Genomic DNA, 26595 nt, shown 5'->3' on the forward strand with positions numbered 1-26595 from the left:
AGTACTTATATCCATGACTTACCCCCATTTTAAGTTCAAAGGGAAATTAATAATGGTGATGAAATACTTTGTACAAAGTAGTCAATATAGATTAAGATTAAACTAGTGAAATAATGTAATGAGAAGATGAGATAGAAAAATCCAGTGAAATAATGTAATAATCTATTACTTATGTCCACAACTAACACATTTAAAAGTTAAAGTTCAATTAATTAATTGATAATGAAATATTTTTGTATAAAGTAGACAAGAATGATAATAATAGAAATAATAAAACAATATTATCTACTTCTTACAATCTTAATCAATATTATATACTTTGTAATTAAAATAGTATATCATATCGTCTAATTAATATACCTTAAATTTAAAATGTGAGGAGGCATAGACATAAGTACTAGCATCTCTCGAATATAAGGAACTGGAGTCGGGTTTAGACCAAGAAAATTGGGTTTAGGTAATGCCCAACCACAATCTTGGTAATTACCAAGAAAACTAGATTTAGGTAATATACATCCACAATCATGGTAATTGTTGGGGTTTGGTGAGTCTGACTCACCGTGGAAACAACCCCGACCCAAAGAACCACTCGCAATTAAGAAAACCATAAAGCATAACAAATAAACATAAAAGGATAAAATCAGAATTTACCTTTGAAGCGTGCTTCGCCCTCAAAGTCGAGCTCTTACTAGAAAGCTTTAAGCTCTTAAAATACGCGAGCCTCCTACAGAAATCCACTCGTAAAAACTACTAGCGACTTTTAGGTCCGTTACCTCGAGGTTAGCAAGGTCCGACAAAAACCCGAGTATTATATGAGTTTAAGAGTTTTTGCTAATGCAATGCTCTATTGAACTCCTAATCAAGCACCCTTCCCAAAACCCAAGATGGATATTTATAGACAAGAGAGAGAATGGGAATTTCTATCCCATCAATGTGGAAGCATGAAATTCCACAATTTATTTTAAAGCTAAATTAAAATAAATAAGCAAACTAATAATAAATCTACAAGTGTCACTATAATATGTAAAAAGAAGTGAGGACCACTTGGAGATTAGGGGGCCATACTTTCTCCCCACTCCATACTCTCCTTGTGACACATGTCCCTCATATTGAAACCCTCCCTTTACTTGCTTCTCCTTTTTGCTTACGGCCCACCCGCACCTAGGTGATGCGGGCTGCTGCTGCTCGCAGCTAGCAAGCCACGCATGCTTGTGCGGGCTGCTGCTGCTTGCGGCCAGCAAGCCACGCACACCTTGTGCGGGTTGTTGCTGTTGCTTGCGGCTGTGGCTGCCTTTGGCTGCTAGCGTTGGTGCACTAGCATGCCCCAGCTAGCCTAGGCTTGGCTTGGTGCGCATGCTAGCCACCAATGCTTAGCACATTATGCCCCTAGCACTCGGATGCTCGGGGCATTCCGATGCCAGGGGTATTTTGGCAAATATTGTCGATTTTTTATTATTTGTGCGTCTCGTCATTTACTATTTTTGACTCGACTTCCAACGCTCGGTTTCGACGCTCTATGCTCAAATTTCCGACGTCTAAATATTTAATACTCGGGCGACAAATTAATTTCTTCTGAATTAATTCGAGTCGGTTGTTTACTGTTAAGGGTGTGACCCGAAGGGTTTAGTCAAGTTTAAGCTGTAATATTAATTATGCATTAATATTACTGATCGGAAGCGGCCTCCACCTAGGCATTCCGATGACTTGACCTTACTTAATATATTAGCTTTCTAATAATTCTGAACCCACTAACGGAATAGTACACTTGTTCGAAGGACACCATTCCTTTCAATCTCCCACTTATCCTTCCGGACAAGTGCGCATTTAGTGTACACCCTTTTTCCTATGTCGCTTAATGTCTCTTCTTGAACTATAAGGTAAGATTATTTCATCATCCTTATTACATCTAGAAGTGTTTCCCGATTCCAAGTCCGACTGTCAATAAGCAGATGATTTCTAAAATCCATCCGAGCACGGCCATGCATTTTTAAAATCTCGCTCTATGAGAGGCCTTGTATACAACAAAGACATCTTCCCTTTTTTAGTAGGGGGACATTCCCAATCTTGTAATGTAGCTCCTCTTACTGAGAGGACCTAGCCGCCCGAGTGTTGTCGTTATAATACCCTATTATGGCAGATGTTTGACAACATCAAAGCGGACTAGTACTCAAACAAGAGAACTCACAATACTCATGGTCGAGGAAATAGGTTCAGATAGCTATAATGAGAAGTATACTTATGACGATTTTTAATCTCTTAAAGTATTCTCATAGGTCGATCCAGTATGGTTCTAAACCAATACCCGTGCAAATGATTTATGACAATCATATCCTCGTAGCACAAGAAACGGTGCTATAAATCAGACTACACACTAATCTCAATTGGTCATTAATCGTCCATTGTTTAAATGACCTTGATTAGAGATAATTTTCGATTATAATATTCAATGTTCACTTAATAGGTGCTTCCTTACCAAGACTGGTCTTGATACCCTATTTTGAATATTCCATGAATCGAATGGACTCATTATTTAATCCTAAACCACAATTAAATAGCAAACGGAGTGATAAAATATTGCATGAAATTTATCTTACTCCAAAACTTGAATGGTTCATCTGATGATAAATGGTTTTTCCGAATGTTTTAAGAGTATCACTCTTTATAAAACAATATAAAAATCATACCCATATCTAATATGCTTGATTTCTTTCATGCAATTGTGAATGTTGTCGTTCACTCATTGCATAGGTTTAGTTATAATTACTTTGCTAATCTTAGCATCTTCATTACTGATCATTTACATAATAAGATGATAAAATTTGAGAGTTTCATGGATTATATGTGGTTTAGGCTTTATTTTCCAAGTGATGGCTCCCACTCATTTTCATGATTGAGACTTTCAACTTGATAACCTACAATCGTTAACGTTCAGCAACGAACTTTCCATAGAACATCTTCTTTATTACCGCCATTAAGGCAATAATGCTCTCAAAATATATTTTAGTATACTTTCTGATGATGTTTTGCTTGGGTTTCATTCAAAACGGCTCACAATGATTTGGTATACTCTAATCACTTGTGATCATGGAAATTTTCTATAAATTCCTGCACATTACACATGGATGCACGTCCATGTTACCATTCTCAAGCCACGACTTATTGTTAGCTCGTGCTTTATAAACGGCTTCCTTGTTAAGGTTTGTGCTTGCAACATCAATTCTCAAATTGTATTTGTTTCCACAAGTAAAGAACTCATCTAGTTACTTATCCAAGTACTTTGGATGTTCTTGGCCATAATCTAACGATTTATTACATAGATTCAGGTTGATTGGTACTACATACATACTTCACATTCTCTAACCAAGTAAGTCGTGTGACGATTCCATATCACATCGTACATGATGATTAAATTGCAGAGTAATTCTCAATCTTATTCCATTAATTTGTCATTTTAGCTCATTCAATTTCACTAAGTCTTTGCTAAATTGTTTGCTATGTGATATGGTTGAAAGTCTCTATTAGAGTCTTTTATGTTTAACTTAGTATTTAGCCTAGCTTATCCTTAGTTCAAACATTTACTTAGTTTTATACATATGGGTCGAAAGTCTTTCAAAGTCCTTCAATTCATGTTTAACACGGTAAACTCCTTTACACGTTCAAACATTTTATCAAGTTTATACAATAGAACTTAATACCCAATACGTACTAAGTATCGTCTTTTGTTTGGTCCATTGTCAAAAAACTTTCAAATCTAAGCATTTAACATTTGATAGTTATTTCACAACAGAGTACATAGACTTCTAATTGGACCTTTATATAATTTTCTATGTTTCTCCATGAGTCAATCCTCTTATTTACTTCATGAGAAAACACGTTCCAATTCCTATATACAATGCTTCCTTTAATCCCATGACAGATTCCTTAAGCTTGCTTTCAAATCTAGCATTATTAGTTTTCAAAACCCTTAGACTATTCCATAGTCACTTCCAATTCCTATTTTGGGAAGGCGGTTTTGGTATCTATTTTTCCATATTTCATATGAGCAATTTTGCTAAAACAATCACGAAAAGACTTTAGCATTCCGATTGGTGAATAGGTTTTTATTAAAATCAACTCCGTAAATTTAATTGTATCATTTTCATCCAATCTAGCTATGTATGCATATACATTTCCACATTTGTTAGTTTTCTCCTTGAAAACTTATTTGCAATCGATGGGTCCTTCACCATTTATGCAAATTAGTCAAGTTTCAAACATGATTTTCAAACATAAAGTCTATCTCAGATTTTTATGGCCTCTAACCATTATTAGGAATTTAGATTTGTCGTAGCTATCTTACAAGACATTATTCCTTTACTATCTAATAGTAAATAGTATGCTTGTAAGTCTTAGGTTTATTTCTAACTTAATAGAAAATTTATAGGATTCAACCCAAGCCTTTGGTGAATTCTATACCTATTGTAAGGAGGTTGATTCCGTCTAAGGGGTACTCTCCTTAAATGCCCATGGCCCTTTAAAAGCCTAGGACTTTACACTTTTTAGGGTGTATTAGGATTTGAATTCCCTACTGTTTGGGGGACCTTGAATTAGAAATGATTCTATCATACACGATTTTTTGTAAGGAACAAGTAGGAGTCGCCAATGAGTTTTAGGAAAACCCATAAACCTCGTTCATGCCTTTCTCCCAAGTAGAGTTCAAGGGATATTTAGCATGAATTATAAGTTTACCCATGCCCAAATTGGTCTACATAAACAAGAAATGAGTTCGGGAGCGAGGGTACTAAGATAACATTCCCTTTAGCGGGGAATCGTGATCCTAGCCCAATTGCGGCCTCTACTAGCTCTTCCTTTGCACAATTTCATCACCAAATAATATATGCAACGTGATACCTAAAACAATGTTATTTGATTTTATCTACACACGTCAATTCATGTAGGAATTACATCGTAAGGTCGTATTTATTATTTAATTAAATTCGTGAAAAGAACAAGAAAATAAACAATATTTTCCTTGGCTTAAGCGATCAACCAACAATTATTTTATTCAATTCTAATGTTTATTTAACAAAAGATGCTATATGGAATTTATTAATTAATTATTTTAAAGGTGATCAAACAACACTAATTAATTAATTAAGGTTCTTTTAAACAAAGAAAATAAATGTGATTTAACTAAGTGCTCGGAAATTTACCACTTCTCTTTGGTAGATCTCCGTTTAGAACACTTATGGATTCCTTCTTGTTGGGGAACCTCCACCGTAGTAACAAAGTATCAAAGGGGTGAGTGTTTAGGATAAGAGGGGTTAGGAAGCACAAGTTCACAAGTATTCTGCCAGCGTTTTAGGTTATTTTTCTGTGTGTTTGATGAGTGTCATTTATGGCACTCATTTGGCCTCCTTTAGGATGATTTTCATGCTATTTTATAGCCGTTTTCCTTAGGTTTTCCTTAGTTTTGTTCTTTATTTCGTTAGTTTGTGCTTTCCATAGTTAGTTTCCTTGTTTTGTGCATTTCTTTGTTTTATTTGTTCTTTTTCCCTTTTATTTGTTTGTTTTCGTTTGATTTTAGGTTATGATGGTGTTCCCAAGGATTCCCGAGCCTTCCTCTCATATTTCTAATCAATTTGGATGCCTCATGTTCGCCTTTTGGAGCTTCAAGTTTGAAGGAACGCAAAGGGCAAGTCAAGAGATCGATGAACGTATGCGGTGGAGGCGTCATCTTTGCCATGAACCCACCAAAATGGCCCTTTCAAGACTGCCTACCTTGGTGTTCATCATCATCATAAAGACGAGCGCACGAGGATGAGCTTAGACGAACAAGAGGGGGGGCTCCCCTGCTGCCAGGTGCGGGCGCGCACGAGGGGGGTGCGGCCGCGCGCCTAGGTGGCGCGGGCGCGCCTGGCAGGGCCCCTGTTCCGTATCCTTTTTCCCGCGGCCGCGCCTTTACTCTGTTGCGACCGCACCTCTCCTCTGTTGCGACCGCGCCTTCCGGGGTTTCTTTTGGGACGATCTAACTAACTCTTCTTTTGTATCTTTCCTATATATAGTTTTTCCTTCTATTTGAAGGAGGAGAGAATTAGAATAGAATTAGAATTAGTTTTAGATCAAAAATTAGAGAGAGATTTTTAGAGAGAGAAACTCTAGATTTTTAGAGAGAGAATTTCATGGTGGATTGTTGATGATTTAAGATTTCTCCATTTCCTTTGATTTTTGATCAAGTTTGTAAGGATTTCTTTTCTTTGATGCAGTCTTTATTTAGTTTGATCTTTAGTTTGATTTGAATTATTTGTTGAATGTTCAAGTTTGATTGATTTGTGTTTTATTTTAGCTTGTTTGATTTGATCATGATGAATTTGTTGCTTAGTGTTTTTTTTTTTTTTTTTTTATTTCAATGGCTAGTGCGTAGATAGCTTGCTAGGGCAACAGTGAAGCATGTATGAGTAATGGAGTAAAGCTAATTGGGAAAATTGATGGAGTTGACTATGTGATTAAATTAGTTGATGATCATGTGCATGTGTGTGATTAATTTAAGAGTAGCTAACTTTGATTGTTGAACTAGATTGCATTGTAAGTTCGCATTGATACGGACCATTGATTTGTGGCTTGCAATTAGCGATTGAGGTGTCTTGTGATGTTTCCTAGCTAGAGTTTATCGTAGTTGACGCTAGTTAGACCTCTAGGAGAATAGCTTGATATGCTCTCTTGGTTGCATGATTTATTTTCCCTCACATTGCTTGACTTAATCAATTTGACCTCCCAATTAGTTAAATCCGTTATGATTACATGCAATGTGGATCCTAGCCCTAGCGTTTTACATACTTGATTTCAATTCGTTATTTAGTCATCCTTGTCCTAGTTTACATACATACACCCTATCATTTCGAGTAGCTTAATTTAGGCAATAGATAATCGCCCACCGTTCCTTAGTGGTTCGACCCTCAACATGCCATTACACTTGTGTAAGGGTGTGTTGAGAGATTACAAATTTTGTTTGGCCTTGGGTAGGGGTTAGTTTCAATGACCTAGTCTTGACCCTCATCAAAATGGCGCCATTGCCGGGGAATGGTGTTGTGATTGTGTATTGTTGTTGAGTCTATTCCATCTTATTCAAAAATACAAAAAGAGTTTTCTTCTTTCTTTTAGGCTACACTTGTAGCCGCGTTACTAACAATTTCTTTTGAGTTTTTGCATGCATAGGACCATATTTCCTTTGGATCCGGAAATACAAAGAAGTCTTTCACTAAGAAGGGTAGCCAAGCGGTCTTTGAGCCTAAGTTCCTCAAGTGAAGAAGAGTTTGAGGAAGAAGAAGAGCAAGCCATGGGAGAGAATCCAAGAGTAGCTTTGAAGGAGTTGGGAATTCCCGGTGCTTAAAGGTTTGAGAGTAGCATTGCTCCACCTACAACACCGGCGAATGATTTTGAAATTAGACCGGCCATGATTACTTTAATAGAAAGGAGGCAATTTAGTGGAGCCAAGAGTGAGAGCCCGTTGAATAATCTAAAGGAATTTGAGAAGTATTGTAATACTATTAAGGTGAACGACATTTTTTAAGAGTTCATTCGGCTAAAGTTGTTTCCATTTTCTCTTATTGGTCGTGCCTTAGAGTGGTTTGATATAGATGTTAAGCCAAATTCCCTTATGACGTGGGATGAAGTCACCAAAGCTTTCTTGTCTCGCTTTTACCCACATAAGAAGACGGCGGAGGCTAGAGCCTTGATCCAAGTATTCAAACAAAGGCCTAATTAGAATCTCTATGAAGCATGGGAGAGGTACAAGGAGTACCAAAGAGAGTGTCCACATCGTGGAATTCCTACCTATCAAGTGATAAAAATTTTCTATGGAGGCTTGAGTGCTCAAGGCAAGTCATGCCTAGATGGAGGAGCCGGAGGTCCTATAATGAATAGGACGGAAGAAGAGGTAGTTGACATAATTGAGGATGTGGTGAGATACTATAGAGATTGGCAAGAAGGAGAGTGGGAGTCTACGAGCAAGAGTGGCTCGACGGTTTATTCGGTGGATCATCTCAATGCGATTAACAACTTGTCCTCCCAAATTTCAAATCTAGGGAATGAAGTGATGTCGATCAAAGCAAAGCTTGAGAGTTTTTCTAAAAATTCATTGAGTCTTCCCTCCCAATCTTAAGGGAGAGGTACACTTTATAACTCTTCTCCTTCTACTTCCAATAACATGCACAGTGGTTGTCTATTTTGTGATTCTTGTGGATCTTATCATCATGATTCTTCCATGTGTTCTCAAACTTTTGTTGATGGATGTGATGATGTTGAAATTAATGAATGTGAACATGTGAACTTTGTGGATGCCAATGGTGGTTAAAGGTTTGATGGACCTAAGAATTTTAGTAATAGGAATTCTCACTCCCAAGGTGGTTTCAATAACTACAACAATGGAGGCTATAAGAACCAAGGAAACCAAGGTTTTCGAGGTAACTATAACAACCAAAGCTATAGTAATAAAAACCCGAGCCATGGGTATGGTAACCAAAGTCAATCTTAAGGCTTTGGTAATCATTACCATAATGGTGGCAATAGTCAAGGCCGTGGCAATTGGAACAACAACCAAAATCGGGGAAGTTTTCAAAATAACTACCAAAGGGGACCCCCACCCGGTTTTGCTTCAAAGCCTCAAGGCAATGGTGAAAATTCTTATTCCCAACCATCATCATTTAAGACAAATTTCGAGAAATGATTGATAACCAAACCAAGATCATCAACTCATATATGGCGGTGAGTGACAAGAAATTTAATGAGATGATGACTCATAACAAAATGCTTGAGACACAAATTCTAGCCAACACTCTAAAGGATTGTGCTAGTCCATCCTCTTTGCCTTCTCAAGGAGTGGAACCTAAGAAACTCGTTTATTCTATCACCACTAGGAGTGGGAGAGTTCTTAATGAGGGAGCTTATAGGTCCATTGAGGAGGATGAGGAGAGGAGTGACCCAAGAGTGGAAGTTGAGAAGGTTGAGTCTAAGAGTGTGAGTTATGAGGAGGTGCAAGAGAAAAAAAAGAGTAGTGAGAAAGAGCGTGAGGAAGTGCGGAGACCCGACCTTCCATACCCACAAAAGTTCTTGAGGCACAAAATTGATGAGCAATTTGGAAAGTTTATTGCTATGCTCAAGGAAGTTCACCTTTCTATCCCCTTCACCGATGCAATTACCCAAATGCCTAGGTACTCTAAGTTCCTTAAGGAGATTTTGAGTGGGAAGAGAATGTGCAATGAAGTTGATTCGGTTGAAGTTGGGAGTTGTGGTGATGCTTTGATTCATAATGAGTTGCCCAAGAAGATGGAGGATCCGGGAAACTTCTCTATTCCATGTGAGATCAAAAGGAAAATGTTTAATAATGCCTTTTGTGATCTTGGAGCTAGTGTGAGCGTCATGCCTTATTCCATTTTCAAGAAACTCGAGATAGGTGAGCTACTCCCATCTCACATAACCCTTCAATTGGCCGATCGGACTATTATGATTCCAAAGGGGAGAGTTGAGGATGTTCCTCTTAAGATAGGAGGGTTCACTATTCCCGTTGATTTCATTGTGCTTGAAATTGCGGAAGATGACCATATCCCTATCATTTTAGGAAGACCTTTCTTAGCCACTTCGGGAGCCTTAATAGATATGAAAGGAGGCCGTATTACCTTGAGAATTGGTATGAAAGAGGAAAGCTTTGAGTTGAAACCAATGCATGAGTCTTTGTCTCTTGTTCAAGGAATTATGTGTGCTAATTCCCCTCTCTCTATTGATAATGTGTGCATGATTAATTCTTCAATTAACGATGCTCTTCAGAATTGTGAAGATGTTCTTTCAAGTTTTGATGGCAAGAAGGTTAGTGAAGAGAAAATGATGATTCCCAAGCATATGGACAAGGAGGAAGTTAAAATCCCTCATTAGTTTGAGCTCTATCCTCAAGATGGAGGGGATGTTTCCATGAGTATGGATGGTGAGGAACCATATACAATAAGCAACAAGCCAAAGAAAAAAGCTCGTGATTCTATGAAGAAGAGAGAGAGAAAGTAGTTACGGAAAGAAAAATTTGCAATTGAAAAGTCTTTGAAGGAAGTTTCATCAAGCAACAACAAGAGGTTGCTAGAACTTGAAAAAGAATTTTCTCTTTCCACTACCTTGAATAAGGTGGTGTTCTTTGACCCTCCATGATTTGGAGGAAGGGTAGAGCTTAGGACCATAAGCAAGCGCTTCCCGGGAGGCAACCCGGAGATTTCTAACTTTTCTTTTTGATTTTTGAATTTCTCTTATTTTTCCTTCTTTTATTTTCTTTCCTTTAACTTTTCTACTTGATTGGATTTGTAGGTTGCATTTTTGGGATTGGATTTCATTAAGTGAGCATGAATAATGGGAAGGTGTTTTGCGGTTTTTGATGTGATTATACTCGATTTTATCGAAATTTGAGGTAAAAGGGTAAGAATCTTGGTGAGGTAAGTTAGCTAGGGATTTTGTGCTTTAAAGTTGAAGGAAGTTTGCTCTTGGTGAGTTTTTATGGTGGGTTCATTAAATTCTAGTTTTGAACCCACTAAAACAGGATTTTGGTACTGCCTATGTTGGTGTTTATCATCATCATTATTCGTGTACCCACCAATGAATGCACCAAGAACTTAAAAAAAAAGAGAGAGAGCTTGGCTGGGCTCAGGTGCGGGCGCGCACGCACTTGGTGCGGCCGCGCACCTGGCTGGTGCGGGCGCGCATCAGCCCCTTCCCCCCCTTATCTTCCTTCCTTCCTTTCTTCTCCATTTCCCCTTATTCCTCCTTCATAGCTTCGACCCCCATCATCCTCAAACCCTTAAGACTGCACCGCTCACCTCAACAACTCATCAAAATTTCAACTCAAATCACTCAAATTTTCACTCCAAATTCACTAAAACCTTCTACATTTTCATCCAAATCATCAAATTCATACTACTTTCATCAAATTAAACCTCCAATCTCTCTCATCCATACTTGGGTATAATTTGGGGTTTTTTCTATTTGGCGGAAATTGGTGGTTAAAAGTGGTTCAATCTTGCTTCATATATGGTATAATCATCTTCTCTAGCTTTTAATTGCTCAATTATGTCATATATTTGCAAGTTTTGATTTGTTCATAAGCATGAATAGTTGTAGTACCAACTTTGATGATTTTAATGATTGATATTGGTTTTTGGTTGATTATTTAAGTTGTTTGTCATTTGATTTTACCTCACATTGTGTTGTTTGTTGATTTTGTAGCATTTGTGAGCAATTTGTTGAGAATTTTGGAATTTGAATTTTGGTAGTTTGGGTAGTAAGGTGCTATTGTGGTATTGATGGTTCTTCTTGTGATTGTTGATTGTGTGGGAAAAAATTGTTGGTTGTTTGGTGTTGTTTGGTAATTTAGATTGGAATTGTGATTTGTGGATATTGAAGTTCTTGGTTGGAGATTTTGCGGATTGTTGTGGGAATTTTGTGATTGGTTTTTTGTGATCCTTGCACTTGAAGTTCATCATGTCGAGAGTCCTCAAAAACCTTGTCAAGAAACACTAAACAAACACCTCCACTAATGAACCTACCCCAAGCACATCCACTTCCCAAACACGCAACCCTACTCCACCACCCAAAAGAAAATTCCACGATAAAAAACAAAAGAACCGGTACCATAAATTAAAAGAAAACCGCTCCCTCAAACCCACAAGACACTACTTCCAACCCGACATGTCCGCATTGGGGATTAATGAGGATGTAAGGGAGTTGTTGATCAACCTTCGGATGGGCACATTCATCTCCCATAGCTACCGCACCTATGTTGAGCCCACTCTCGAGTTCTTTGCTTCGGTTGAGATAGTTCCCGTAGAAGGTCAATATAGAGTTCAATTCCAAATTTTCAACAACTTCTTCGACCACTCCTTAGAGCAATTCAATGCCGCTCTAGATTTTGATCCTCATGGTGACATCTTGGATCTAGAGCCTTATATTTTTGAGGAGTATGATCAGGATTCTTGGTGGGGCGATATCTCCGGAGGTGGTGAGTTTGTCACCAAGCGGGCCAAGATTAGTAATGTCTACCAACCTTGTCTTCGTGTTGTTCACCGTCTTTTGGGGTACTCGGTTTTCCCTAAACAAGAGTTGGGCAAGATGAGAAAATTGGAGCTCAAAATTCTATGGTTGGCCACTAGAGGAGAATATCGTGGCCGGTTGAACTTGGGGTAGATCTTTGCCACTTATTGTGTAGCCTTGCAAGACCGGGGCACCGGGGAGATTCCTTGTGGGGGAATGGTCACTAGGCTCTTGACCAACCTCCACCTTGATCATCATTTGCCTTATTGCAAGCCGGTTGTAGATGCCGACTCCGTGTACCTTGATATGAAACAATTGGGGCAAATTCAATTTATCTCCAAGCATTATGAGTGGCTTCGGGATAACAAGCATTGGTGCTACCTTCCCAACCCATCTTTGACATCTCTCCACCAGACGGACACCCCTAATGTGTGGCATGTCCCCAAGATCTTCCGTCGCCCCTTCTTTGACTCCGATGAGGAAGAAGAAGAATAAGAAGTTGAGGAAGAACAACATCAACAACAACAACAACAACAACAACATCAAGGGCAAATGCAACAACCTCAATTTGCTAGCTCCGACTTGGAGGCCCTGACTAACCAAATGAGTGGGTTACAAATCCGCTTGGAGGGCATGTATAACCAATATTTAAAGGCCCTCTACTCCCAAATACGAGGTATTTTCGAAATGCAACAAGGTATGTTCATTCAACAACAACAATTTTGTGATGCGGAGGTTAACCGAGGGAGCATCACTCCCCCGGTTAACTACCCTTACTTTCCGCCCCATCAAGGTCCTATACCTTCGCATGGGCATCGTAATTGGCAAGGGCCTTTAGAGCCCTTTACCGAGCCCTTACCCGAACGAGCGTGGTAACTACGAATACTGTGCTTCTGGAGGGTGTGACTATAGGGGTTACCCTAATTACCCCTAGGTGCACCCTAACCATCCATTTGAGCTTACCTTGCCCGAGCAATTAACTCCTCTTGCCCCTTGGCACCAAGATAACTTCAAGGGGCATTATGGTTGGCCCAAAAATATGCCTCTCTTGGGTCTATTTTTGTGTAGGTTTTTTTATCATCTCGCATTCATTCGCTTAGTAATATTATAAGAACTAAAAAGAATAATCTCTCTAAATTCTTACTCTCTCTCTCTCTCTTTTTCTTTTCTTTTTTTTTTTTTTTTTTTTTTTACTACATTGAACAATGGTGAAGACCTTTGAACAGCGTTTGAAGCAATGGGTTACCTCCCTTTTAAACGAGGAAAACTAGCTTCCAAAATTTATCACCTAGACCCTCTATTGAATTATATGCAATTAGTGACTAATTTTTATTTCCTTCATGCCCTAGTTAACCATTGGGATTCCAACCACCATCTTTTTTTATTTAAAGGGGACGAAATTATTCCCCTTCCTTGTGAGTTTGAGGCCTTGCTGGGCTTCCCTACAAATACTCTCCCTGTGACTTATTCGCCCCCATTGTCGGATCCCAAACCTATATTCCAAAGATTTTTCGGCTTCTCCGACTATGATATTACAAATACTGAAACTGAAGAAGGCGTGAATTTAATTCAATTTATTGAACATTTTGTTGCCCCTCGTGACAACATGACCAAACAACGCTTTAAAATTCGTGCTTTATGCTATTGTCTTGTTTTCAATTGTTTACTTAGGACAGGCAAAGAATATGGAGAATATTTCATGGTGTCCGTAGTAGAGCAAATAGAGGAATGTCATTCACCCGCTCCTTTGGCTTTGGCAGAAACCATTTTATGCTTGAATCGCCTTAGAGGAGACCCTAACGAAAATGATTTCACGGGAAGTCCACTCCTATTACACGTAAGTTATTTTTTTCGTCGTTTTTGGAGCGCAAGCCATGAAGTTGCGCTGGTATGTCCAGCGCAATCTTCTGCGCTGCGCGCGGATGGCGCGCGCAACTTATTCTGATGTGAGCGCCACCTACTCGTGTAAAAACTAATTTTTTTTTTTTATTTTTCAGATGTGGCTCATGGAGCGTTTGAAAATAGTTGATTAGCCACAAAATATCAAGGCTAATAGAGTACGAACATTCCCTAGACGTTAAATCCTTTACAAGAACAAGAATGAAGAGAATGGACGTCGTTTTTCTGTCACGGGGTTCCTAACATACGCTTTGTGATTCCTTGGTGGAACATAAATAGTATGGTTGGGAGTAGTCTCAATTGCCCTTACATCAGGATTTTAGGCCTATCTAGCACTACTTACATTTTTCCTTACAGGGTAATGAGACAATACGGGCTAGGATGAATGCGGCGGATATGGGCAAATTAAACAAGGCCCGGTCTCAATATCAAACTGCCACGGCTCGCAATCCACCCAAGCCTTTAATGCATTCGGCCACCACTACCCCTCCTAGTGGCCAAAACAAAGGAGTGAGAAGAAAATTGGACTTCTCATCTCCTAAGGCGCGTTCGAAGGAATACAAAAGGAAAGCTCCCTCCAAACCCGCACAAAAAGGTGTGATAATCAAGGAACCTTCGCAACAAACTCGAAAGAGGACTCTAACAAAAGCTTCGGAGAAGGGAAAAACGATTAAAAAGGCTCTTATTCCTAAATTGAAGAACAATGTATGGGTCAAGAAGAAGACTGTAGGAGAAACCTCTAAGGTTTATGAAAATACTACGATGGAAACTACTCCTCCATCATCCGCGTCAATTGAGGATATAGTGAAGCCTTAGAGTGTTACACAATTTCTCTCTTTTTTTTTTTTTTTAAAAAAAAAAAAATAAAGTGTAATCACTACTATGCCCCTTTTCTTTATTTATGATCTAGTTCAACAATGTCTCCCCTTTTTTTTTAATTTGAATGAAATAAAAATTACCTTTATGTTTTGATATTTTTATATGACCGAACCATATAGATTGCCTATGTATTCGTATCACGAAATCAGGTCATTGCCTAGTTCTAATTCTATTTTTATTTTTATTTTTTCTTTAACTCCTTAAGTAGAAATTAAATGATATAATTAATCATACTTTGTTTTAAAGGAATTTAATCAAAGTTTAATTTTTATATTTTTCGAGTACATGTTTATATTCACGAAACGCCCTCCTTTTATCGTAAGTAGAAGTTGCAACTTCGTTCAAACAAAAAAGGCCGGGTTCACAGTTTTATGATCTGGTGGTGCGCGCAAGAACTAAGATTGCGCGAACCTTTCGCGCGCAACTGGAATAGTTGCGCGTGACATCCGCGCGCAACTATTTCAGTTGCGCGTGACACCTGTATTACAAGTGTTTCGAATTTTTATTTTTATTTTTGTGCTATTATCCCCCCCAAGTGTGAAGATTTCTTTCGTGAAGTTCGATAAAAAATCTGAACACTTAGAATGGTTTATTATTTCTAAATTACCCACTCAAAAGTTATGTATTTTATCGTGTCATTTGGTAAAATACATAACACTTAGAATCTTTCAATTGAATGCTAATTAAAGTTAGTTATATGAATGAACGAGTTAATCCCAATTTCATATGTAATAGTAATACTTCTTAAGTCGATCAATGTTTATTAATTGGCGAATTTCATCTCCTCCAATATCCATTAATCTGACGGCTCCTCCTGATAGGATTTGAACTACGCAGTAGGGACCTATCAAATTAGGTTTGAATTTCCCTTTTGGATCGGTAGGTGGACCCCTAACCGCTTTTAGTACAAAGTCACCTTCTTTTATATTTATGGGTTTTACTCTTTTATTGAAATGACGCGCAATGCGCCTTTGGTAGACTTGTACATGATGCAAAGCTCTTAATCGTCGTTCATCGAGCAATAAAAGCTCCTCATACCTTGCTCTTACCCATTCAGCTTCCGGTAGCTTACTTTCGAGTACGATGCGTAGGGATGGTATTTCAAGTTCGACTTGTTGAACTGCGTCCATTCGGAAAACTAAGGAGTATGGAGTTACTCCTATTGATGTTCGTATAGACATTCTATAATCCCATAGTGCGAAGTGTAGTTTATTCGGCCAGTCTTTATAATTTTCTGCCATTTTCTTAATGATGAATGTTATATTTTTATTTGCCGATTCTACAGCTCCATTCATTTGAGGTCTTTATGGGGATGAGTGATGATGTTTTACTTTATAACGAGTTAAGAGTGTCTCGACTTCAGCTTTGAATTGAGATCCCTGATCACTAATTAGTTCGTGTGGAACTCCATATCTACAAAATATGTTTCGTTCGAGAAACTTTACGACATGTTTAGAAGTGATATTCACGTAAGAAGCAGCCTCAATCCACTTGGTGAAGTAATCGATGGTTACCAATACGTACTCGTGCCCTCCTGCTCCTTTTGGAGAGACTATTCCAATTATGTCAATTCCCCAAGTTGAAAAGGGCGAAGAGGAAGTGAGATTATATAGTTCGGATGGTGGAAGGTGCTGTAAATTAGCAAACATTTGGCACTCTGGACATTTTTTTACATATTGTATGCAATCATGTTCCATAGTGGACCAATAGTACCCTTGTCGCGGAATTATTTTTGTAAGCATTTTACAAATTCATGTGAGGTCCACAAACACCTTTGTGAGTATTCTGCATAAGGCATGTGGTTTCGGGTTGGTCTATACACAATAAACTTTGACCATTAGGTCCTTTTTCTCATAATTGATCATTTAATAGACCGTATTGAGCCGCAAGTGTTCGTATGGCTCATTTGTATTTTGATGAAGTATTTTCAGGATATGTGCCATGAGTAATATATTGGAGGATATGATCATACCAAGGATTGTTCCCTTCAATCTCATTTGTTTCCTCTATTGTGTTGCAATATGATGGTTCTTCTCTTCTATCAACGCACAATGGCATCATATTCAAGTGATCTAGAATGTTGATCATTGAGGCTAATTTTGCTAGCGCATCATCAAATTGTTTATCATCCCTTGGGAGATATTTAAAGTCAATATGTTAAGAGTGCTCGACAAGTTGCTGTAGGTGTGCTTGGTATAATATCATTGTGGAGTTCATTATTTTCCATTTTTTCAGTATATGATTTATAATCAAGCTGGACTCTCCATATGCCTCTAATTTTTGCACACCTATGCTAGCTGCTGCTTCTAATCCAATAATGCACGCTTCACATTCTGCGGCATTATTAGTAACCTTAAAGTCTTGTTTGAAAGAGATTGGAGTATGTGCTCCCTCTGGACTTATGAGTAACACTCCTACGCCACATCCCTTTTGATTGGATGCACCGTCGAAGTACATTACCCATTTGTCATCTTGTGTCATGAGAATCTCTTCATCCGAAAGATATGTAGTTTCTGCATGACATGTTTGAATTGGATGTTGGGCCAGAAAGTCGGAAATTACTTTTCCTTTTATTGATTTTTCTGGAATATATTTTAACTCAAATTTATCCAACATCACCAACCATTTGGATATTCTTCCTTGTATAGGTGGTTGTTCAAACAAATACTTTATCGGATTTTGTTGAGAAATCACGTGAGTAGTGTGTGGTAGCATATAATGTCGTAATTTTTTAGTTGCCCACACTAATGCTAAACTTGTCTTTTCTAAGGTGCTATATTTTGTTTCATATTGGATGAATATTTTACTTATGTAATATATTCCACGCTCGACTTTTTCTACCTCTTGTGCTAACATGGCGACCGTGGACGTGTTTGTAACTGTAATGTATATCCTAAGAGGTAGTTTGGGTATAGGTGGTGCTAAAATCGGTGGACTTTAGAGATAATTTTTAATTTTCTCTAAGGCCCTTTGGCATCGATCGTCCCATTCATGTTTTTCCTCTTTTATCAATTTTTTAAACATTGGCTCACAAGTCATAGTCAATTTGTTGATAAAGCGGCTAATGTATTGCAGTTTACCAAGGAACGCCCTAATTTCTTCTTCTGTTTGAGGGGGAGGCATTTCAACAATTGCCTTTATTTAAGAGGGATCGATCTCAATACTGCGAGTGCTTACTACGTATCCGAGTAACTTGCCGGAAGCTACTTCGAAGGCGCATTTTTTGGATTTAATCGCATGTTGTATGTTTTTATGCGACTGAAAAATTTGTGTAATGCTTTTATATGTCCCATTCTATCTTTGGACATTACAATCATATCATCAACATACACTTCTATTTCTTTATGCATCATATCATGCAAGAGAGTCGTAGCCGTTATTTGGTACGTAGCTCCTGCATTTTTTAAACCAAATGGCATGACTGTATAACAATACGTACCCCAAGGGGTGATAAAGCATGTCTTTTCTTCGTCTTCTTTTGCCATTAAAATTTGGTTGTAACCTGCGTATCCATCCATAAAGGATAACATCGCATGTTCATCCGTGTTATCTATCAATATATCAGTATGTGGTAGAGGAAAATCGTTTGTAGGGCTAGCCTTATTAAGGTCCCTAAAGTCGACACACATGCGAACTCGTCCATTCTTTTTAAGGACTGGGACGATGTTCGCTACCCATTTTGGATAATTACGTACGCGAATGAAACCTGCGTCCAATTGTTTTTGTACTTCTTCTTTTATTTTTAACGCGACGTCAGATTTCATTCGTCGAAGTTTTTGTTTTACTTGTTTAGAGATAGGGTTCAAGAGAATGGTATGTTCCGCAATTTCCCTATCTATTCCAGGCATGTCCTTGTATGACCAAGCAAACACGCCTCCGAATTCTTTGAGCGTTGATATGAGGGTCGATCGCTCTTCCGGATTTAGAGTTAAGCCAATTTTGACTTCTCTTTTGTTTTCATTAGTTCCTATATTAATTGTTTCAGTTTCTTCAATGATAGGGTTCTTTTTTTCTCTTTCATTCATTAGTTTAACCAACTTATTAATATCCTCATTAGATTGATTGTTATAGCATTCGAAAGATTCAATAGAAGGCATAAACTCGGAAATAGAGCTCATATTTTTAGAATCAAAAGAAAGTGCATTAAGAGAAGAATCCTTTTTGGGATCTTCGTCGTTAGAACTAGAAAATAAAGACTCAATAATGGCCACAAGGCCTAGATTCTCAGCTTCCCTAGAGTCTATAATAGATTCGTCGTCCGATTCATCAAACATCTTCCCTTCACCTGTGACGATTTCTAGCTTGTCGCCATTGTGATTGGTCCACTTGAAAGATTTCCTCCACCCATACTCCAAGGTTTCATTAGAAGTTGTGATCAATGAAGTTGGGTCAAAAGCTTCATCTTTGATGGCATTTTGATTCGTCATTGCAGCGACATGATTATGTTCTAGTACAAATAGCAAGTTAAATGCTTGTGTATCATAGCACCCTGGACTTGGGTATTTTGATTTGACGATACTAAAATCGTCATCCAAGAATTAGCAATCGTGAAATATTTCGAATCCAAGCTTCTTGATTCCTTCCAAAACTAGTGGTTTTGGAAAGTCACATCATGGGCAGTCTTCTCCCTCCCTAGTGAGTTGTCCATTAAGGGTTTGTTGGTAGGACGGGAGTAAAGTTACTATCCCTTTCTTGTTGTTATCTCTACGTGCTTTATTTTTCGCATCGTGAGACTTCAATTCTTCTTTTGTTGGTTTATATCCCAATCCAAAGGATAAACTTTTCTTTGGATAGGAAGTAAGACAGATTTCTTCATTCCTATTCCTAAAGGCATCCCAGGAAAGTAACTACTCTTGAGTAAGATGTTGTTTACTATCCGGGTGGAATATGGATCAAGCTTGAAAGGTTCTTCCAAGTCTTATTCCATTTCTATTGTGTAGATTGGCTCCGCGGAAAATCCCCACATGTCCTCTTCATCATTATCGTGGTTTATTTCTAAGAGTGATTGATCATTTATTGCTATTTTAAGTGGAGAAGCATCTATAGTCATAGGAAGCCCTTGATAGTTTAACCTAATCATTTGATGAAGTAAGGATGGTATTGCACCAAGCTCATGTATCCAGGGACGTCCAAGTAGAAAGTTTAATGTAGGTTTTATGTCCATAACGTGGAATTCAACCATCTTTTGTATTGGGCCTGTGGTAATTGGTAGCTTAAAAGTTCCACACACCGATCTTCTCGAATTGTCATAGGCCCTAATGCTTTGTGTTGTTGATTGAATCTTTTTCTGGATTAAGGCCTAAGTATTTTGCAGTTCGCAATGGGCACACGTTTACTGCTGACCCATTGTCTACCAAAGTTAGAGGGATGTTGTATCCCTTGCACCCCACAGTTAAATATAATGCATTGTTGCGGGTAGCGTCTTTTGAAGGCAAATCATCATTGGTGAAAATGATTGATTTGTCAGATTTCTCGCTAGTAAGCAAGCTAACGAGATCTTGAGGGGTTGTGTCTGTGCTTACAGACAAAACTGTCAGAGCGTTCATCAGGGAATTCCTATGTTCTTTAGAAGTACTTAGGAGTTCCCAAATGCTAACATTCGCCATGGATTGGCAAAGTTGTTTGACCAATGGATCTTCCTCCTCAAGTGGAGGTGGTATTGTATTTTGCATTTGACCTTGAGTTTGATTTTGTGTGGTCGAAAATCCATTTGGTGGTGGTGCTTGGTAAACTCGCCCATAACGAGTTTGATGATCTATCTCGTTTGGATTAGTTGTAGGACTTATAAACCAACTTTCTTCTAGAGGCTTTGAGCGTGCCTCCATTTCAAGATATTCTATGAGTTGAGCTTGATGCCATTGTTCATCCAAGGAGAGATTTGATAAGTCTTGTGACTTCCCCAAGAAATGATCCCAATCAAGCGCTCCATTTGTTTCATTTTGTAAACAAGATGGAGGTGGGGCGGCGGCATACTTAGAGACATATAAGTCTTGAAAGTCGTCTTCCCATAGTCCACATGCTTCATTAGTTGCCCCTATGAGTATTGTGGATAGAGGTTCTCCTATAGGTTTGATATAGTTCAAAGGATTGAACATATCACTTCCCATATGGTCCTCATTGATGTGAAACACCCCTAAGGGGGATGCATTATTATTAGGTTTAGGCGTGGGAATTCTCCCATGATCTACCAAATCTTGTATTTTATGCTTTAAGACAAAGCGACGTTCAATATCGTGTCCATTGCCTCTATGATAAGCGCAATAAGCATTACCATCCCAATTAGCAAATCTTCTTTCTGGAGGAGTGGGTGGTGTTGGTCCTGTTGGTGCAAGTAAACCTTTTTCATTTAATTTCTCTAGCAATTCTTTATAGCTCACAGGAAATGGAGTAAATTTTCTTTCTCTTGTCCATCTTTTCCTAGGATCATTATATTGATTCGTGTTATTATATTGCGTCGTGGTCGCAAATACTTCAATAAAGGATGATGTGTTATCATTCCCTTTCTTATAGTTATTTTTAAGTTTATGATGATGATGGGGTTATTTATTTTTTCTTTAGCAAGATCATCTTCAATCCTAGTAGCCACAGAATAGACCTTTTGAAGAGTGTCTAAACCAAGGTAACGTAGATGTTTGTTGTACTTTTCATGACAGTTGTCAATTAATTTTGTACTAATTTGAGTTTGGGTGGCCTTTGGGCAAGGTGGGCCACCTTTTCTCGCCATCTACCATAGAAAGCAAGGAAACCTTCATCGTCGCCTTGCTTTAGCATTTCGAGTTCACGTAGAGTGGATATGAACTCTACGTTACTCTCATATTGGGTAATGAAAGCCGAAACTACATCTTCCCATGTTGCCTTTAATTTTGGATCTAGCCCATAGTACCACTCTCTTGCGGTTGGGTCTAGAGATAAAGGGATAGTCAAAGCATAAAGCTTAGGATCAACTCCCTTTAATGCCATGGTGTCAGTAAAACACATTAAATGAGTTTGTGGATTATTAGTCACCTTAAATATTGGCAAGTCCGTAGCTACGAACTTTTCTGGTAAAGCAAGTCCTGCGAGAGGAGCAAACTTTTCTGCGTCGAAGTACTTGTTCCCCATTGTAGAACAAAGAACTAGTTTCTCCAACGACTTTTCTTTGATGGATAATTGTTCCATCTTTTCTTGCAAGGCTAAGGCTTCAGCATTTTTCTTATTAGCCTTTTCAATTTTCTTAATTCTTTTCTCCTCGGCTTCTTGAGCCTTTTCCTCTCTCAAACGAAGAATCTCCTCTTGAAGTTTTTCAATGGTTAAAATTGTTGTTGGACTAGGACTAGTCGTCGAAAAAAAATGGTTTGAAAGGGATTGATCTTTGGATGGTAAACGTAGAAGGAAAGTGCTCGAGAGTCTTCTTTCCAAAGATTAGAAACCGGCCCTAAAAGAAGTACGAAAGAATAAGTAAACATATACGCTTGTTTAGAAGGGGAAAAAGAAAAAGAAAATGACGCAAGATATATTCAAACGGATAAAATCGCCCTTAACAATTCTTGAATAAAGATATCGTTTTGACGAGTCAATTTGTTTTTTGAAAAATCAAAATTGATTTGTACAGTGGGCGCGCGCAAGTGATTCAGTCGTGCGCCGATGTCGCACGAAACAAAACGACTTGTGCTAGGAGGGGTCGCGCAACTCAATGAGTTGCGCGCGCCACCTGCTCGTATGATTTTTTTTTATTCGAGCGCTCTTTTTTTTGTTTTCCCTTTTTTTTTGCATTGTTCTTTTTGTTTTTTTTTTGTTACCCTTCGAATATGACTCTAAATCACGAAGAGACGACTACATAATTGGGAACCTAGATCAAACTAAAAAAAAAAGAAGACTATCCTAACACGTTGCATTTAGGCACAAAATCACATAAGCATGCCACAAGTCAAGATTCACATCTTGCCATTCTAAGATCGAAAAAGGGTTGGGTGTCCAAGGTACCATATCTTAAGAAACGACGCACAAATCAATCACTCAACGAGTTGACCTATGACATCGTCCTCCCAACATTTTATTGGCGATATGAGTGGGATAATTGTTATTGATTTCGGGATAGAAGCCTAGTGTTGGAAACCCCTAGTCAATGAGCCAATCCCCAATGTTTAAGTGTGCTATACTTATGCATGATGCAATGTTACTTGTTTGGTTTTTACTTTTGTGCAAAAAGGAAGATATTATGCGTTCAAGTCTCGCTCTTTAACTAGAGATTATCCAAGTTAGTTCTCGTTACAACCCATAGGCAACTTGGTGTTGGAAACCTTGGACTATGACTACGAACTAATCATGTAACCTCTAAGTCCCTAGTGGAGTCGCCACTGTAAGGAGGGTGATCCCGTCTAAGGGGTACTCTCCTTAAATTCCCATGACCCTTTAAAAGCCTAGGACTTTAAACTTGTTAGGGTGTATTAGGATTTGAATTCCTGACTGTTTGGGGGACCTTGAATTAGAAATGATTCAATCATACACGCTTTTTTGTACGGAACAAGTAGGAGTCGCCAATGAGTTTTAGGAAAACCCATAAACCTTGTTCATGCCTTTCTCCCAAATAGAGTTCAAGGGATATTTAGCATGAATCATAATTTTACCTTGTGCCCAAATTGGTCTACATAAACTAGAAATCAGTTCGGGAGCGAGGGTACTAAGATAACGTTCCCTTTAGAGGGGAATCGTGATCCTAGCCCTAGTGCGGCCTCTACTAGATCTTCCTTTGCACAATTTCATCACCAAACAATATATGCAACGTGATACCTAAAACTATGTTAGTTGATTTTATTTACACACGTCAATTCACGTAGGAATTTAATCGTAAGGTCGTATTTCTTATTTAATTAAATTCGTGAAAAGAACAAGAAAATAAACAATATTCGCCTTGGCTTAAGTGATCAACCAACAATTATTTTATTCAATTCTAATCTTTATTTAACGAAAGATGCTATATGGAATTGATTAAGTAATTATTTTAAAGGTGATCAAACAACACTAATTAATTAATTAAGGTCCTTTTAAACAAAGAAAATAAACGTGATTTAACTAAGTGCTTGGGAATTTACCACTTCCTCTATGCTAGATCTTCGTTTAGAACACTTATGGATTCCTTCTTGTTGGGGAACCTCCACCGTAGTAACAAAGTATCAAAGCGGTGAGTGTTTAGGACAAGAGGGTTAGGAAGCACAAATTCACAAGTATTCTGCCAGTGTTTTAGGTTATTTTTCTGTGTGTTTCAGCCTCGGGTTAGGGTCTTATTTATAGGGAATGATTTGGTTTAGGGTTAAGAGAATTCTGCCACAGCAGGTGTCTTGCGCAACTAAATGAGTTGCGTGGGGCTGTTACGTGCAAGTGAATAAGTCGCGTGCAGATGATGCGCGCAGTTATTTGTCTTACGCACAACTCTATGGTAAGATTTGATTTTCAAATATTTTAATATTTCACATCTTTCACGAGCGCGTCTCCAGAAGTTGCGCGGAGTGCTGCGCGCAACTGAATAAGTTGTGCGCGATAGCTGAGCGTGACTTTGTGAGATGCGCGCGACATTTTCCTCGGCAGCTTAAATTTTAACCTAGACGCTCCAAAATCCTTTATTATTGGGTTTTAAGCATGGGATTAATCCTAATTATGATCGAGTTTAGTTAATTGGACCTTGTATTGGCCTTTTTTCTTTTATTCGGTCTAGTCTTTTGTGTTTTATGGCTTAACCAGTTATCCATAAGTATTCTTCACTTTGATCTTACACGAAGATGGCTTTATTAATCATCATTGCACTTCCTGTTGGGACATGAGGCCAAAAGTAGATGTCTATAATTAGCCCCCACTTTGATCGATTCTAGGATAGACGATGATCAAAGTAGTCAAGGAAAAATCCGAGACTCATTAGGTTGTGAAGGCAATGCCCATGGTCTCACTAAAATGCTTACAAAGAGACATGTATATTTTCTTTGGGTAAAAGTTCGCTGTGATGAAACAAAGATTTAGCTCCCACTTGAGCTCTCTTAGCCTTTAATGAGCCATTAAGCTCCCACTCAACCACCTAGCTCTTACTAAGCTGGTGAGCTCCCACTGAGTCACTTAGCTCCCACTGAGCCAATGAACTCCCACGGTGGCTAAGAGTTTTAGACATATACTTGAAAAGACATTTAGAAGATAATTCTATCCATAATTGAATATGGCGTCCTTTCTTAGCTTTGACATTTTGTTTAGTGTAACATTAGTCCTTCGTGAAAATCTTAAGAACTTTATTGGAAGGGATGTGATCCATCATTGTTCGAGTCATTTTTAAATGGCATCGAGGTCTCCGTGATGATCACGCATGGCTAAAGCAAACATCGCTCGATCTAATCCAGACGTTTTGATATCTTTCCAAGTCGATTCTGTACTTCACTGAACTCTTGAACTATTCAAGGTCAAGTTTGTTTGCGTTTGATGAATATAGCCATATTCTTTCAAATCTTTTGTGAGACGTTGAAGTAAATGAATCCTCTTTAGATTTTGAAGTCAATTGTCTATACTAAGAACAATAGCTCTTTACTTTGTCGGTTTCAACAAGTAAGACTTGCTTGTCTTAGAACGATTCCGAATCGATCAACTATCAAGAGCCTATCTAATAGAGCCTTGAGTACGTTCTTGTCGATGTGACATTGCTAAAGATGTTCATAACGCAAATTATGCCCATGAATTTAAGCTTTTTCTAATTTATCATGTTAAGATAATGTTTGTTTATAATCAAGCATTCTTGACTCATGGTTTAGACAACCATGCCATTCTAAAAATTTTCAACTATTGCTCATTTCTTTGAATGTGAGTCTTTCCGTGTGTAAACGGATCAATTGCTGATTCTGGAACACAATAACTATTTATCTGTTCCAGCCTTATCTTAAAGGTCTTTAAACAAAGCATACGACCTTACAACTGATGTAGCACCACTTGCTTCACTCTTAGCTTGTAAGTCGATAACTTAGCTTAACTTCAATAGTTTGAGGACACATAAAGTGGAACACTCAAGCAGTATCCGATACTTGTGAAGATAACGAATTGCTAAGTTAAAAACAATAATATGAACTAATGGGTTGAAATGGAATCATATTCCTTTTCTTCGTTCCTCGTTTCCTACATTTCTTATAATACTTTATCTCATAATCTTTTAAGAACCATTTCTTTAAGAGTCTTTGACTTTTATGCTTTGTTAGGCATAATTAAGCATCTAATGCGCCGTAAAACAAAGTTCCATCTTTTCCTTTAATTCACGCTTGAATTACAACATCAATGAGTCCTACTCATCTATGTATTAAGCGAAAAGATATGTTGGTTGTCAATGTTGACAATTTGAGTTTGCACCTCAATACTTCATGTTTTATAAAAACTACCTAGTATTTTGAATACATGATGTCCAACCGTCCTTTCGGACTTTGTTATAAAAGTCATTTGTGAGAATTGTATTTTAGAAATGCTTTTCCTTTTCTTTGAGAACCATTCTCAAAGATTTTCTTTACCAATCATGGAAAACAATACAGTTTGATTTGGAATTCTACAATTATAAGTGCAAAGTATAACCATTTATCAAGTAAATAACATAATAAGTTTGAAAATTAAAAGGTATTCATGCAAATTTTCAATCTTATTAAACGTCTTATACACGCATTAAATTTGTCCCCATTTGGCGAGAATAAGTCGATTCCAAGATCCAAAGAAACAAAGAGTGGTTAAGCATGCTTTGGCTTGTCTTAACACTCAATCTCCTAAGGTAAGAAACTCTTTACTAATGGC

General features: G+C 38.1%; 1 non-coding gene across 1 annotated transcript; it reads right to left on the reverse strand.

Annotated features, from left to right (window-relative positions):
* Window positions 1-7700: 7700 nt before the first annotated feature.
* On the reverse strand, window positions 7701-7806 carry LOC145629750 (small nucleolar RNA R71). The gene has a single exon (XR_014111899.1). It is a non-coding gene; the product is annotated as a small nucleolar RNA R71 (small nucleolar RNA).
* Window positions 7807-26595: the final 18789 nt, after the last annotated feature.

The sequence above is a fragment of the Chenopodium album genome, chromosome 4 (genome assembly GCF_948465745.1).
Source record: "Chenopodium album chromosome 4, dcCheAlbu1.1, whole genome shotgun sequence".
Classification (NCBI taxonomy): Eukaryota; Viridiplantae; Streptophyta; class Magnoliopsida; order Caryophyllales; family Amaranthaceae; genus Chenopodium; species Chenopodium album.